This window comes from Lithobates pipiens, unplaced genomic scaffold, assembly GCF_037356315.1.
Source record: "Lithobates pipiens isolate NorthernLeopardFrog02 unplaced genomic scaffold, aLitPip1_a1.2 Scaffold_37, whole genome shotgun sequence".
Taxonomy (NCBI): Eukaryota; Metazoa; Chordata; class Amphibia; order Anura; family Ranidae; genus Lithobates; species Lithobates pipiens.
Window position 1 is genome coordinate 23,297,198 of NW_027507825.1, and position 13,024 is coordinate 23,310,221.

The window sequence follows — 13,024 nt, forward strand, 5'->3', positions numbered from 1 at the left end:
ATTAGAGCAATGATATAGTGTATATACTATTAGAGGATATATAGTGTATATACTATTAGCCCTTGTACACACGGTCGGAGATTCCAACGGAATGTGTCCTATCGGACCGTTTTGTCGGATATTCCGAATGTGTGTGGTCTCCATTGGACTGTTTATGTCGGAGTATCCGACAGACCATCTTTTCCAACTTGCCGGTATAATTTTCCGACAAAATGCTCCTATCGGACATACTCCGATCATGTGTAGCCTACTCCGACGGAGAAAGTGCCACGCATGCTCAGATCAAATTCCTAGACCAAAGCTATTGGCTACTAGCCTGAACGTAGTCCCGTCGTAACGAAATAACGTCATCACGTTATGTACAATCGGATTTTCCGACAACTTTGTCCGACCGTGTGTATGCAACAGTTTCGGACAAAATCCAACGAATTTGGTTGTCAGAATGTCCGACCGTGTGTACAAGGGTTAGAGGGTGTGTACAAGGGTTAGAGGCTTAGAGGAATGATATAGTGTATATACTATTAGAGGATATATACTGCATATACTATTATAGGAGAGATATACTATTAAAGGGTCAATCTAGTAAATATTAGGAGATATACTATTAAAGGGTCAATCTAGTAAATATTAGGAGATATACTATTAAAGGGTCAATCTAGTAAATATCATCAGGCTCAATAACTTTAACCCCATTCTGTTACTGGCCGATTAATCGATTATGAAAATAGTAATCGATTCATTTCATAATCGATTGGTTGTCGATTAATCGTTTCAGCCCTAGCTCTTTGCACTATGCTATTAAACTCAATTGCTACTCTATATATCTGTATATTATATGAACAAGCTGATTCTCCTCGGCTAATGAGGCGAAGCAAAGTACGACAATGATAGACTAAGTAGAGAAACTGATAGAAACCACTGACTGCATTCCGTTTATTACCTTCCTAAAAGTACATGTACAAGGCTTATGCCCTGTACACAGGGTGGGACATTCCGACCACAAAATCCGTCTGATTTTTTCCGACGGATTTTGTCCTAAACTGGCGCTGCATACACACAGTTGGACAAAGTTGTCGGAAAATCCAAGGTAAGTGTCCATTTATTAAAAGTCAGCAGCTGCAATATTTGTAGCTGCTGGCTTTTAATATTTTTTTTAAAGGCGCAAAACCGCTTTAAGAGCAAGACTCCCAAAGGCAATGGCATGATGGGACTTGTAGTTTCGCAACATCTGGAGGGTCACCAGTTTGAGACCCCTGCTCTATTCCCTACTGAAAGACTGTGTTCTGTTCAACGTTTTATGCAAATAAAAATTCCTAAAAGGGATTCAAGCCCAGCAAAACCAGCCGCTCCTTTGGGAGTCAGCGCTACATATACATAACTTTGTATAGCTATTGATCCTTCTAATAGTCTCCAATATATAGTGTCAAAAGCTTGACAAATAAAAGGGACAAATGACTTTTAATGAAGTTTACGTTTGTTGATGATTCGTTAGTTTGTAAAAACTATACAAAATCATTTTTATTGTGTTTTTTTTTTCCCTGCTCCCTGACCTGATTTTTTGTAAGATGATAACAATAAGTGCTGTTTGGAGATCCAGACAGAGGGAGTAGAGAGGTGCTCTGATTAATAGGGGATAGAATCTCTGCACTGTGTCACACCGAGCTGCTGTGATGTCTGTGCATGCTATTTCTGGATAGATAGAAGTGCTTCTCGTAAAGAGGAATAGTAATTTTCTCTCTGAGACTGCAGATAAAGTAAGTGTATGATCTAATCTCACTTAACCATTCCAGAGCAAACCGCAAAAACCAGAGGAATTCCATATGCAAAATACAGCAAGAAGCAAGTTTTCTAGTATGATGCAAGGAGCGATGGTGCATGGTATCCCCTTAAAGCGGAGGTCCACCCTAAAGTGGACCTTCTGCTCATTGGAACCCTCCCCCCCTCCGGCGCCACAATTGGCACCTTTCAGGGGGGAGGGGGGTGCTGGTACCTGTACAGTACAGGTATCTGCACCCACATCCGGCGTAGATTCTGCAGAAGGTACGCCCCTTTCCACAGAATCTACGCCCCTTTCCGAAGGTCCCCCGCTGCCTGCTGGGAAACACACAGATCCCAGAGACAGCGGGGACCATCCTTATTGCGCAGCGCGACTCGCGCATGCGCAGTAGGGAACCTGGAAATGATCCACTTCCTGATTTCCATACCCAAGATGGCGGCGGCAGCACCCGAGAGACGATCGAGAGATCGGCTTCGGGTGCCGACATCGCGGGCGCGCTGGGCGGGTAAGTGTCATTATTTTAAAAGTCAGCAGCTGCAGTATTTGTAGCTGCTGGCTTTTAAAAAAAAAAAAAAACGCGGACTCCCGGCAGACTCCCGCTTTAACATCCAATCAAAAAACAGCTTCTCAAAGTCTGGCTACACTAGACTTTTCAAATCTGGTTTCCGAATTGGAGGAAGAAAATGATCGAAAGTAAAGATAATATGGGGAATTTATCAAAATTGAAGCAGCTGCGCATGGCAACCAGTCAAGTTCTATCTTCTGTTTGTTTAGTTAAGCTTTGAAAATGAAAGATAGAAGCTGATTGGTTGCCATGCACAGCTGGCCCATTCTGCTCTTGATTCTGGTTGCTCCAGTTTTGATAAATTTCAATGTGATTTGAAAAACCGAATGTAATCCATATACTACTACACTGATGAAGAGATTTCAACACTAGTCGTCAGGGTGTTCAAAAGGTGTAGTTGTTTGCATGATGCATCCGTTATCAGCGCTAAAGCCCCCCCTTAAATTGGTCTCCCTTAAAGTGGTTGTAAACCCTTACAAACCACTTTGACCTACAGGTAAGCCTAGATTAAGGCTTACCTGTAGGTTCAAGAAATATCTCCTAAACCTACACGGTTTAGGAGATATTTGCCAAGATACCGGCACCGCTGTCTACGGCGCATGCGCCGTAGACAGCGGCGCGCAGGTGCACTGAGCGCGCCGCTGTCAACGGCGCGCAGGTGCACTGAACGCGCCGCTGTCAACGGCGATATGCCGCGAGTGGCGGCTCCCTGCGCATGTGCAGGAGTGACGTCATCGCGGCTTCGTCGAATGACAGCGGCGGAGCAGCGAGACCCCACCAAGAAGATGGAGGCTCTGGACTACAGGGGACAGCGGTGACATCGCTGGCTCCTGTTTCTGGTAAGTGACACATAATGGACTACTATGCGATGTGATGCGATGCATAGTAGTCCATTATGCTTTACCTTTGCAGGGAATCAAAGAGGAAGTAAACTCATCAGGGTTTACTTCCTCTTTAAGTAAACCTCCAAAATATACTTTCCATCTAGAATCACTTCTCACTGTATACATTTTTCTTAAGCAAATTCTTTTTCCGTGAATCGGTTTTAACGTTTCTTACCCGGAGATCCTTCCATTCACAACATCTTCTGCACCATGTGAGCAAATTCTAAAGCTGGCCTCACACTGTCCTACCCAATGGGCTGAAAGACAGATCTAGCAATTCCCCCATCCATGCGTAATGAGGGGAGTGAAAAGGAGTGCCCAATATTCAATTGGAAGCAAAATGAAGGTGAATATGTAGTCGTTTTATTGAAATGTTGCTGGAACGTTACTGTTTATTCAGGTGGCAACGTAAGGCTAGGCTAAAGGGGTTGTAAAGTCAGAAGGTTTATCATCTTAATGCATTCTATGCATTAAGATAAAAAGCCTTCTGTGTGCAGCACCCCCTAATACTTACCTGGGCCCCATCTCTGTCCAGTGATGTCCACGAGTGTCTCTCCCTCCTGTTTGGCTGAGACACAGCAGCGGCTCCATTGGCTCCCCGCTGATGTCAATCAAAGCCAGTCAGCCGATCAGGAGAGAGAGGGGCGGGCCCGCTGACCCATGTCTGAATGGATACAGGGAGCTGTGACTTGGCTCGGGGTGACCCCATAGCAAGCTGCTTGCTGTGGGGGCACTCAACAGGAGGGAGGGGCCAGGAGCACAGAACAGGGACCTGAGAAGAGGAGGATCCGAGCTGCTCTGTGCAAATCCCCTGCAACAGAGCAGGGAAATATAATATGGTTGACATTTTTATAAAAAAAAAAACAAAAAAACAAGACTTTACAATCACTTGAAGCTAAGCCTTACATCGCCACCATAGCAATAAACAGCAACATTCCAGTCTTCGGTGTCACAGACACACCAGTTTGGAATACATCCCCACCCCCCACTAGCATACAGCAGCAGCCCTGAAGATGGGGAAGTCTTTGTTCCCCCAAAATGTGTTCGCTTTATCATGTTTTGCTACTTTCAATAAAATGACTACATATTCACCTTAATTTTGCTTCTAATTGGATAGCGGGCGCTCCTTTTACCTACCCTCACAAGTATTTGTGGAAAATACCTTGAGGCCGTGCGCCCAGAGGTAGCAGCCCCAAGCCCCTCATGCTGGTTTGGCACAGGAGTTGATTTACTAAAACCTGGAAAGTGCAAAATCTGGTGCAGCCATCAGCTTCTAACCTCAGCTTGCTCAATTAAGCTTTGACAAACAAAGCTGGATGTGGATTGGTTTCTATGCAGCGCTGCGGGGTGCACCAGATTTTGCACTCTCCGGTTTTACCAAATCAACCCCAATGTGTTCAACTTCAGCAGTCACACAGTTCTGAGTCCCGAATGTGAGGATGACCCCATCAGCTTCCCATCGCATTATTGTTTCATCCCCTCTGCCAGCACTGGCAAGAGTAGAGGAGATTCAATGCAAATTCATTTTTCAGCAGCATTACCTCACTTGGGGTGATTTACTAAAATAGTCGAGGCAGTTCCCATTGAAGCAGGAAAGTTCACTGGGCTTAATAAATAAGATGGATACATTTTCACATTAATCAATTAAAATTCCCACACAGGTTTGCCTCATTTATTAACAAAGAAAATGCGGCGCACAAAGCAAAAAATATAAACGCATTTAAAGTAACGCATTCCGCCGACGCACTCCCCGGAGTGCTGGCGCTGCTCCTATCAGCCGGGAGACTTCATTCACATTTTCTGGGCTTGCCCAGCGATTGTATGCTTTTGGAAAGAGGTTCTCCTGGTGATAGTTAAGACCACTGAGGTTAATATTCCTTACGATCCTAAATATTGCCTGCTGGGGCTGGTGGAACAAATGTCGATCCTCAGGGCTAGGAAAACACTCATATCCCTGTTGCTCTACTATGCACGCAAGGCCATCACCATGACCTGGAAACAATCGTCTCCCCCCTCTATTAAATTCTGGAAAAACCTGGTGAACGCTAGCTTACCCCTCTATAGGGCCACCTACTTGAACAGGGGTTGCCCACGGAAATTTGAGAAGGTGTGGAACTGCTGGCTGGATGATAACACAACGGCAACGGATGTAGTAAATAACCCATAGTTCGGTATGGATGTAGTATGGTTATAGGCTGACCCACCTGCTCTTATGACACTTTATCCGGTCATTTTAATACTTAGCATGAATTATCCTACAATATCCTCTCCCCACAGTGGGGTATAGATAGGCAAGTTTATGTTTGTGTTCGTTTGCCCTGTTGCGGTCGGTTGCCGCATCAGAGGCAGGACATATGTTTTGTAATGCGCTTTGTTGTGGCCTGTTGCCGCATTTGGAAGTTTACCCCTGTGTGGGAAATGTTTGGCCCCTGCGTGGGCAATTTTGTATGACACTGAAATTTCAATAAAAAAAGATTTATTAAAAAAAAAAAAAGTAACGCATTCATGTGTAAAAGTCCAAAAGTCACTCAAAGTGCAACATCAGGGGCAGGACAGGAATTATTTTTTCTTAATAAATTGGGCATCGTTTTTTAAGATATCTGCGCAATGAGTGTTGTTATTTTTCTATATCCACATGACTGCTGAACTGCATGGGAATCTTAATACCTGTTCATGATTGGAGAGATTTCTGGTTCCAGTGTACTGCTTGTGAGGAGTAGTGGAGCAAAGTGGCTTTTCTATTTGTGCATTATCGTTGCACTGATGGTAAGGGGTCTGTCATGTTGGGTGATGGTGATGGGACCCCCTACTATCCTTATTTCTGCTGAATGTGGTGGAGGGAGATCTGTTGTGGATTCACTGAACTTTCAGTACCTGTTTTGGACTTTTACACATGAATGCGTTACTTTAAATGCGTTTATATTTTTTGCTTTGTGTGCCATTTTCTTTGTTTATATTGTGCATATTGTTCCCTGCAATATAGTGCGAGCTGCCATTTTATTTATATATTTATTTTTAGTTCGCGCAACAATCTTTATTTGTATTTTAGCCTCATTTATTAACATTTACTTTGCAAACTAAACAGCCTTGATTTTTTTAGTAAATAAACCCCACTGAGTTACAGACACTGAATTAAAGCCATAGAGAAAGTGGTCAAAGTATATCTGGAATCCTCTTTGGTTATGGAAGTGCTAAATTGTTGAATTGGAACACTGTTGGAGTCACAATATTCTCTATCTGACATCGTCTTTAACATTTAATGGAAAGCTTGTTCAACATATATAAACTGTATTTGGGGATTGCACCCCCCTGTTATTTTTTTATACCATCCAAAATTCCTATAGTGCATGTGATGTAATTATATCCCAAAAAAATTAAAGCCGAAAAATATATATTGAGATCTATCCACCATTTCTATAATTCACAACATATGTTCATCTAAGTGTAATATTCCCACTGGAAACACCTCCAAGTGTTCAAAAACTCACAACTCAAAATTACACCCCAAAAAAAATATATATATAATAAAAAATAAAAAATAGTCCTTATATGCAATGGTTCTTAGTACGGATCACCCCGCTGTTATATGGATCTAATTCAGTCTCGGATTTACAATCCAATGTTGAATCTCCTCCCAAAACCTTCAATATTCATATGTCACCGGTAAAACCTAATCGTGCCACCACCACCTTGTAGAACGGCCACTCACCAGACTTCACCGTTACAATGCGCCTTCGGTTCATTCAATGGATAACCACTCCTTAATACGCTCTCTCCCGTTAGCAATTCCTCAGTTATTGTATATTCATAAAAAGGTAAATGAAATCAACATTGTTCAACATATACCTATAAAAATGATTGTGAACAAGGAGGTTATCATGAGGCTTTGGCTGTTTTTGGATGGAAATCAGAAGCCCTCATTTGTTTCTAACTTTAGGGCTAACAAATAGACTTGTGCACAACAGAAAATTTCATTTCGTTATCATTCGTAAAATACATCATTTCGTTCTGTTATATTCATTATGTTACGTTAATAATTCGTTATTATTCGTAGAGTATCAAATTCATTCGTTCGTATTCATTGAAATTCACTGTTTATGTATGTATAGACATTCGTGATAATGATTCGTAGTTTGGAAAGTCGTTTATTTATTGAATCTTTTAACACACACAATGACAACGTCTCTTCTCCTCGGCTCAAATACAATACAACACCCTTCTAACTCAGTTCTCAGGAATGCACTTTGCCAGTAATCCAACCTCCGGCACAAAATTAATTAGCTGATTGGACTATAAGATTTACTTTGAGCTGACCTTTTGTTTCATTAGATCTTTAAAGAATTACCAAATCATGTTGAATTCATTTGTTATACTTCTTTCGCATTCGTTGTTTTTCGTTATTTTTTTTATTTGGACATTCGGATGCATCCAAATGTCCGAAAGATGCAAAATTCGGCCGAATTTCGATTCGTTACGAAACGGATTGCACAAGCCTACTAACAAGAAGCTTAACTCAGACAAGCCTCCAGGGCAAGTTGGCCATGACTTTGCCTATACAAACAGGCTGTTGACCTCAGGGGCCTGGAAACAAAAAGGTTTTTCTTTTCGTTTTACAACCACGGAATGCCAGTAGCAGTCGAGCAGTTGTGGGGCCATAAAATGTGGACAGTTGATTTTAACATTCGACCACCAATAAAAACTCGGTAGCAAGTTTTTGACAAGTTACTGCTAGCCATGTTCCATAAAATTTGTTAGTTCCAAAGCGTCATTATAGGCTTGTATTCCTGTGGAGCTTTTTAATGTGGAAACAGGGGCTGAATGTGGTGAAGATGAATCTTCTCAGTGGAATGCGTAATGCTGCAGACACAGGAAACTAGAGCAATCCATTTTATTTACACTTCACACCTTGTCAGCAGCCACAGCTTCATCCATTCTCTTACAACTTCCTTCCCTCTTATCTCCTTCTTTGGCCCCCCTGCTGTGAGTTGAGTTTCAAGCCCTCTGCTGAAACTGTCCATTTAGAACAGAAGCCATCAGTTAAAATAATACATTAAGTTAAATTGCTCGGCTACAAGTGATTATAGTCCTCAGTTTAGGCTCTCAGAATTTTGTTTTTCACCAAAACGCATCGGTCATCATTTGCCTTTTATTCTGTTTATCCATTTTTGTTTTTCACCAAAACGCATCGGTCATCATTTGCCTTTTATTCTGTTTATCCATTTTTTTTTTGTTTGTTTTTAGTTTTATTTATTATTTTGTAACATAACACGTAAACACAAGACCCAATGGGCCACACATAAAAAAAACTATTTACACTTCTTCAGCATTGACGCTCTCCTCCTCCTGACAGACCCAGGATCAGAATAATGAGGATAAGACCACCTTTCCCTAATGACATTCAATAATAGATTTCAATATGTCAAATACTTAAATACCTGTGGAATCCCACAGCAGGTACATTCCATTATGTGTCACTCAATCTGCCACCGTAGTTTCACTATTCGTTCAACTGCCCCACACTTTATCAAATTTCTGTGGTATGCCCCTGCTACTATATGTAGCCTTGTAGAAATGAGCAGCTCTGTTCGCCACACCCTTCCATGCGGACGCAGATGGAGGATTAGGCTTTTTCCATGATAACACTATCGCCTTCCTAGCATAATAGATTAGGATCGTCAGTAAGGTGCGCGGTACCCTTTTTGGTGCTAGATTGTCTACCAAACCCAACAGGCACACCTCTATTGTGGGCTGTAGAGGAATGGCTGTTAGGAGATATTTACAAAAAGACAGCCACCGCTGTCTCACTGGGCAGGCCACAGATCGCGGTGATATGCCACGAGTGTCGGCTCCCGTGCGCATGAGCGGGAGTGACGTCATCGCTGCTCCGGCGAATCACAGCGCCGGAGCAGCAAGACCTGGTAGTCACTCTGGGATCCATGGCAGCGGCGGACATGAAGACGGAGGACCGTTTTGGGGGCTTCGTTCTCAGGTAAGTTATTCATAATGAGCTAGTATGCTATGTATACTAGCTCATTATGCCTTTGCCTTGCAGGTTGCTTTTTTTTTTCCCCCATGGGTTTACAACCACTTTAAGGGTAGGCCATCAAGGAGAGTCACACCTTAAAGAGGAGGGCCGTTTAAAAAAAAAAAAAAAATTTAAAGTCAGCAGCTGCAAACACTGCAGCTGCTGACTTAATAAGCCGACTTACCTGTCCAGGGCGCCTGCGATGTCTCACCCGAGGCCAACCCGTCCCTCGGCTCTCGGCGCCACCATTCTTTCTAAGGGAAACAGGCAGTGGAGCCTTGCGGCTTCACTGCCCGTTTCCTACTGCGCATGCGCGAGTCGCGCAGCGCTTTGTGAATGGGACGCGCTGTGTTCTGGGACACACAGTTCCCAGAACACAGCGCGCCCCATTACCCAGAAGACAACGCGACGAGGAGAGAAGAAAGAAGATCTCCGCGGAGGAGGAAGAGGCAGATTAGGATTATCTGCCTAGCAACAGGCATTTCTGGTAAGTAAAAAAAAAAATGTTTTTTTCATTTTTTTTTTTTTTTTTTCTAATTTTTAATGTATTTTTTTTTTTCAGGGTGGCCCTCCACTTTAAGAAAGGTCTACATGGGACAATTCTTGGCCAACCATTGCAAGTGGTGCTTTAACGGCATTTCATATCTATAAAGATTAATCACTTTTGTGGTTTTTTTTTGTTTGTTTTTTTACACAGAGTAAAAACATTTAAATCGTTACATAGAAAGCAATTGTCTTGTCTCATTTACTTAAAGGCTTTCAGCAAGGAGGAGGGGTTAAGGGAAGTGTGATGTACTATATCAGTCATAGTATCATGTCTGTGGTCGCACATACGTTTTTTTTCTTCAAACTTTAATAACAGATTTATGGAAAAAAAAAAACTACATTTAATTGAATAAAACTTTTCTGTTCCTTACTGCACAAATCCACAGTAACCAGCCTGTAAATGATTCTAATGATTGCAATGGTGATGACAATCATTAGGGGATATATACTAATTATCTCTTATCTATTGCGGAGTTTATGATGCCACAAAGCACTAAACATTCTGCCTGATTTGAACCTGTGTCGTAATGCTCTTTTATAACCTTTTTAAGATGCTAAAGGGATCCACAGTTTTCCAAACAAACGGTCGTTTGAGAGGCATAAAGCAATCTCGGTCTATTGGCGGGTACAGCGCAATCCATTGTGCAATAAAATCCCACGTAGCAGGCAGTTTTGCACACCGGGTAGCCCATCTCCCCAAACAATATTCTACATCCCAATTAGTAAGACGCAGCTTCTGTTCTGGCAAATGCATTCTAAGGCCTGTCTTTCACCTCCAGAGGAGTCATGACGGTAACATCTGTTTCTCAGCATTTCTACCAAAAATGCTTTCTCTGGGAAGGTGTCATTTTAGCACCTAAAGCCTAATTACCAGGAAAGGGAGTCTAGAAAGTCGGTTGGGTGGGAGGGGGGGGGGGTTGGTTAATGCCCTGAACACTACCACCCCCCCAGGCTCAAGGTATTTACAGTCCAAGTAATGCCTGCTTCCCTTTTTCACACCCTCGTATTCCCTGAGGGTGTCTGGTTTCTTGGAGAGAATATATTTGCACAGTCTTGAAAAGCACGGGGTCTCGGCTAAAGGGGGTCGAAGCTCAAGTGCAGACAGATGTCTGTTGACGTAAAAAGGCAGAACATTAGTGAGAAGGGTGACACAAGGGGGGTGATTTACTAAAACTAGAGAACGCAAAATCATCTGGTACCTTCCTTCATAGAAACCAATCGGCTTCCAGGTTTTAGCCTAGGTTCACACTGAATGTGGGTTTGAAATCGTGCGAGTTCAACTGAACTCGCACCATTTCAAACCCGCATTTCAGTCCGACTTCGGGGGCGTTTTGAGAAAAGTCTGTGCAGGTTCATGCACAGATGTCTATTCAAATTTCCCCTGAAGTCTACTTTTGGGAATCAGTGTGACGCTAACTTTGCTGTTTTGGATGGATTCGGGTGGTGCCATTGCCGGCAATAGGCTCTGATTTGACATGTCGGGGGCTTATTGTCAAAGTTTTTGCAACTCCCTCCTCATTGGATTACCTTTAAACAGACTATCCCCCCTTCAGTCCATAATGAATGCCGCTGCAAGACTCCTCCACCTTACCAATCATTCAGTGTCCTCCACCCCTCTCTGCCAATCCCTCCACTGGCTTCCACTCACCCAACGAATAAAATTCAAAGTACTTACAATAATTTACAAAGCCATCCATAACTCTGCCCCCAGTTACATCACTGACCTAGTCCCAAAATACCAACCAAGCCGCTCTCTTCGGTCATCCTGAGACCTCCTGCTCTCTAGCTTCCTTGTCACTTCCTCCCATGCTCGCCTCCAGGATTTCTCCAGAGCTTCTCCCATCCTTTGGAACACCCTACCCCAATCTGTCCGACTGTCCCCTAATCTATCCATCTTTAGACGATCCCTGAAAACTCTTCTCTTCAAAGAAGCCTATACTGCTTCTAACTAATACACTCAGCTCATCCCACCACAGCTATTACCTTTTGTATCAATTGACCCTTCCTTTTTAGATTGTAAGCTCTAACGAGCAAGGGCCCTCTGATACCTCTTGTACCAAATTGTAATGTAGCTGTAATGTCTGCCCTCATGTTGTAAAGTGCTGCACAAACTGTTGGCACTATATAAAACCAGTATAATAATAATAATAATAATAATAATAATTAAGCAATCTGAAGTTATAAGCTGTTTGGCTACCATACACAGCTGCACCAGGTTTACTAATTTCCCCCCCTTGGTATTTTTGTCATCATAATTCTGCTATAGTTGAAAACACAACTCACCGTTAAATAAGAATTAATGATATCATATATGAATATAGAGATAGATATGCAGGCAAACAGATAGATCAGAAAGGTAGACATGCAGGCAAGCAGACATATTAGATTAGGTATGTTCATAGTCTGATAGACTGGATGGGGAGATAAGTAGACAGATATATAGATGGGCAGATAAATTAGACAGGTAGCTGTAGGCACTTAGACAGATTAGATAGGTAGATATATCGGACATGCGTAGATAAGATATGTAGATAAGCGGATATATTATATAGGTAGATAGGCAGGTGGCTATGAAGGCGAGTGGATAGATTAGACAATTTAATATGTATCAGGGTAGATAGATTAGATTAGGTAGATTAGTAGGCAGGTAGACAGATTAGATAACTTTAACATTTCAATACCTATTAAATGTGTTGGTAATGCACTAAGGCCTCTTTCACACAGGGCAGATCAGTGCTGATCCGCCACGTGGATATCCGCTTGCTCAGCGGGGATTGCTGGAGCGATCCCCGTTGAGCAGGCAGAGGACAGGTCTGTCTCTGCACACTGCGCAGGGATGGACCTGTCACAGCGCCGCTCTCCCCTATGGGAGATCGGGCGACGAGAGACCGCAGTGACCGTCGTCATCCGATCCGATTATGGATGGAAAAGTAGTTTTTTCCTCCGTCATAATTTTTCGGATCGGAACGGGTCGGATGTCAGTGGACACGTCACCGCTGACATCCGACGCTCCATAGACCTCTATGGAGCATCCGTTCAGGTCCGCCTGAAAAACTGACGGGCGGACCTGAACGGATCGTCCGTGTGAAAGGGGCCTATGTGCACCTCCCTTTTTTTCAGTTTTTTTTTAGACAGATTAGATAGGTAGATAGAAAAGTGGGCAGATAGAATACATAGGTAGGTATGCAGCAAGGAAAGACAGATTAAACAGGTAGAGGCATAGACAG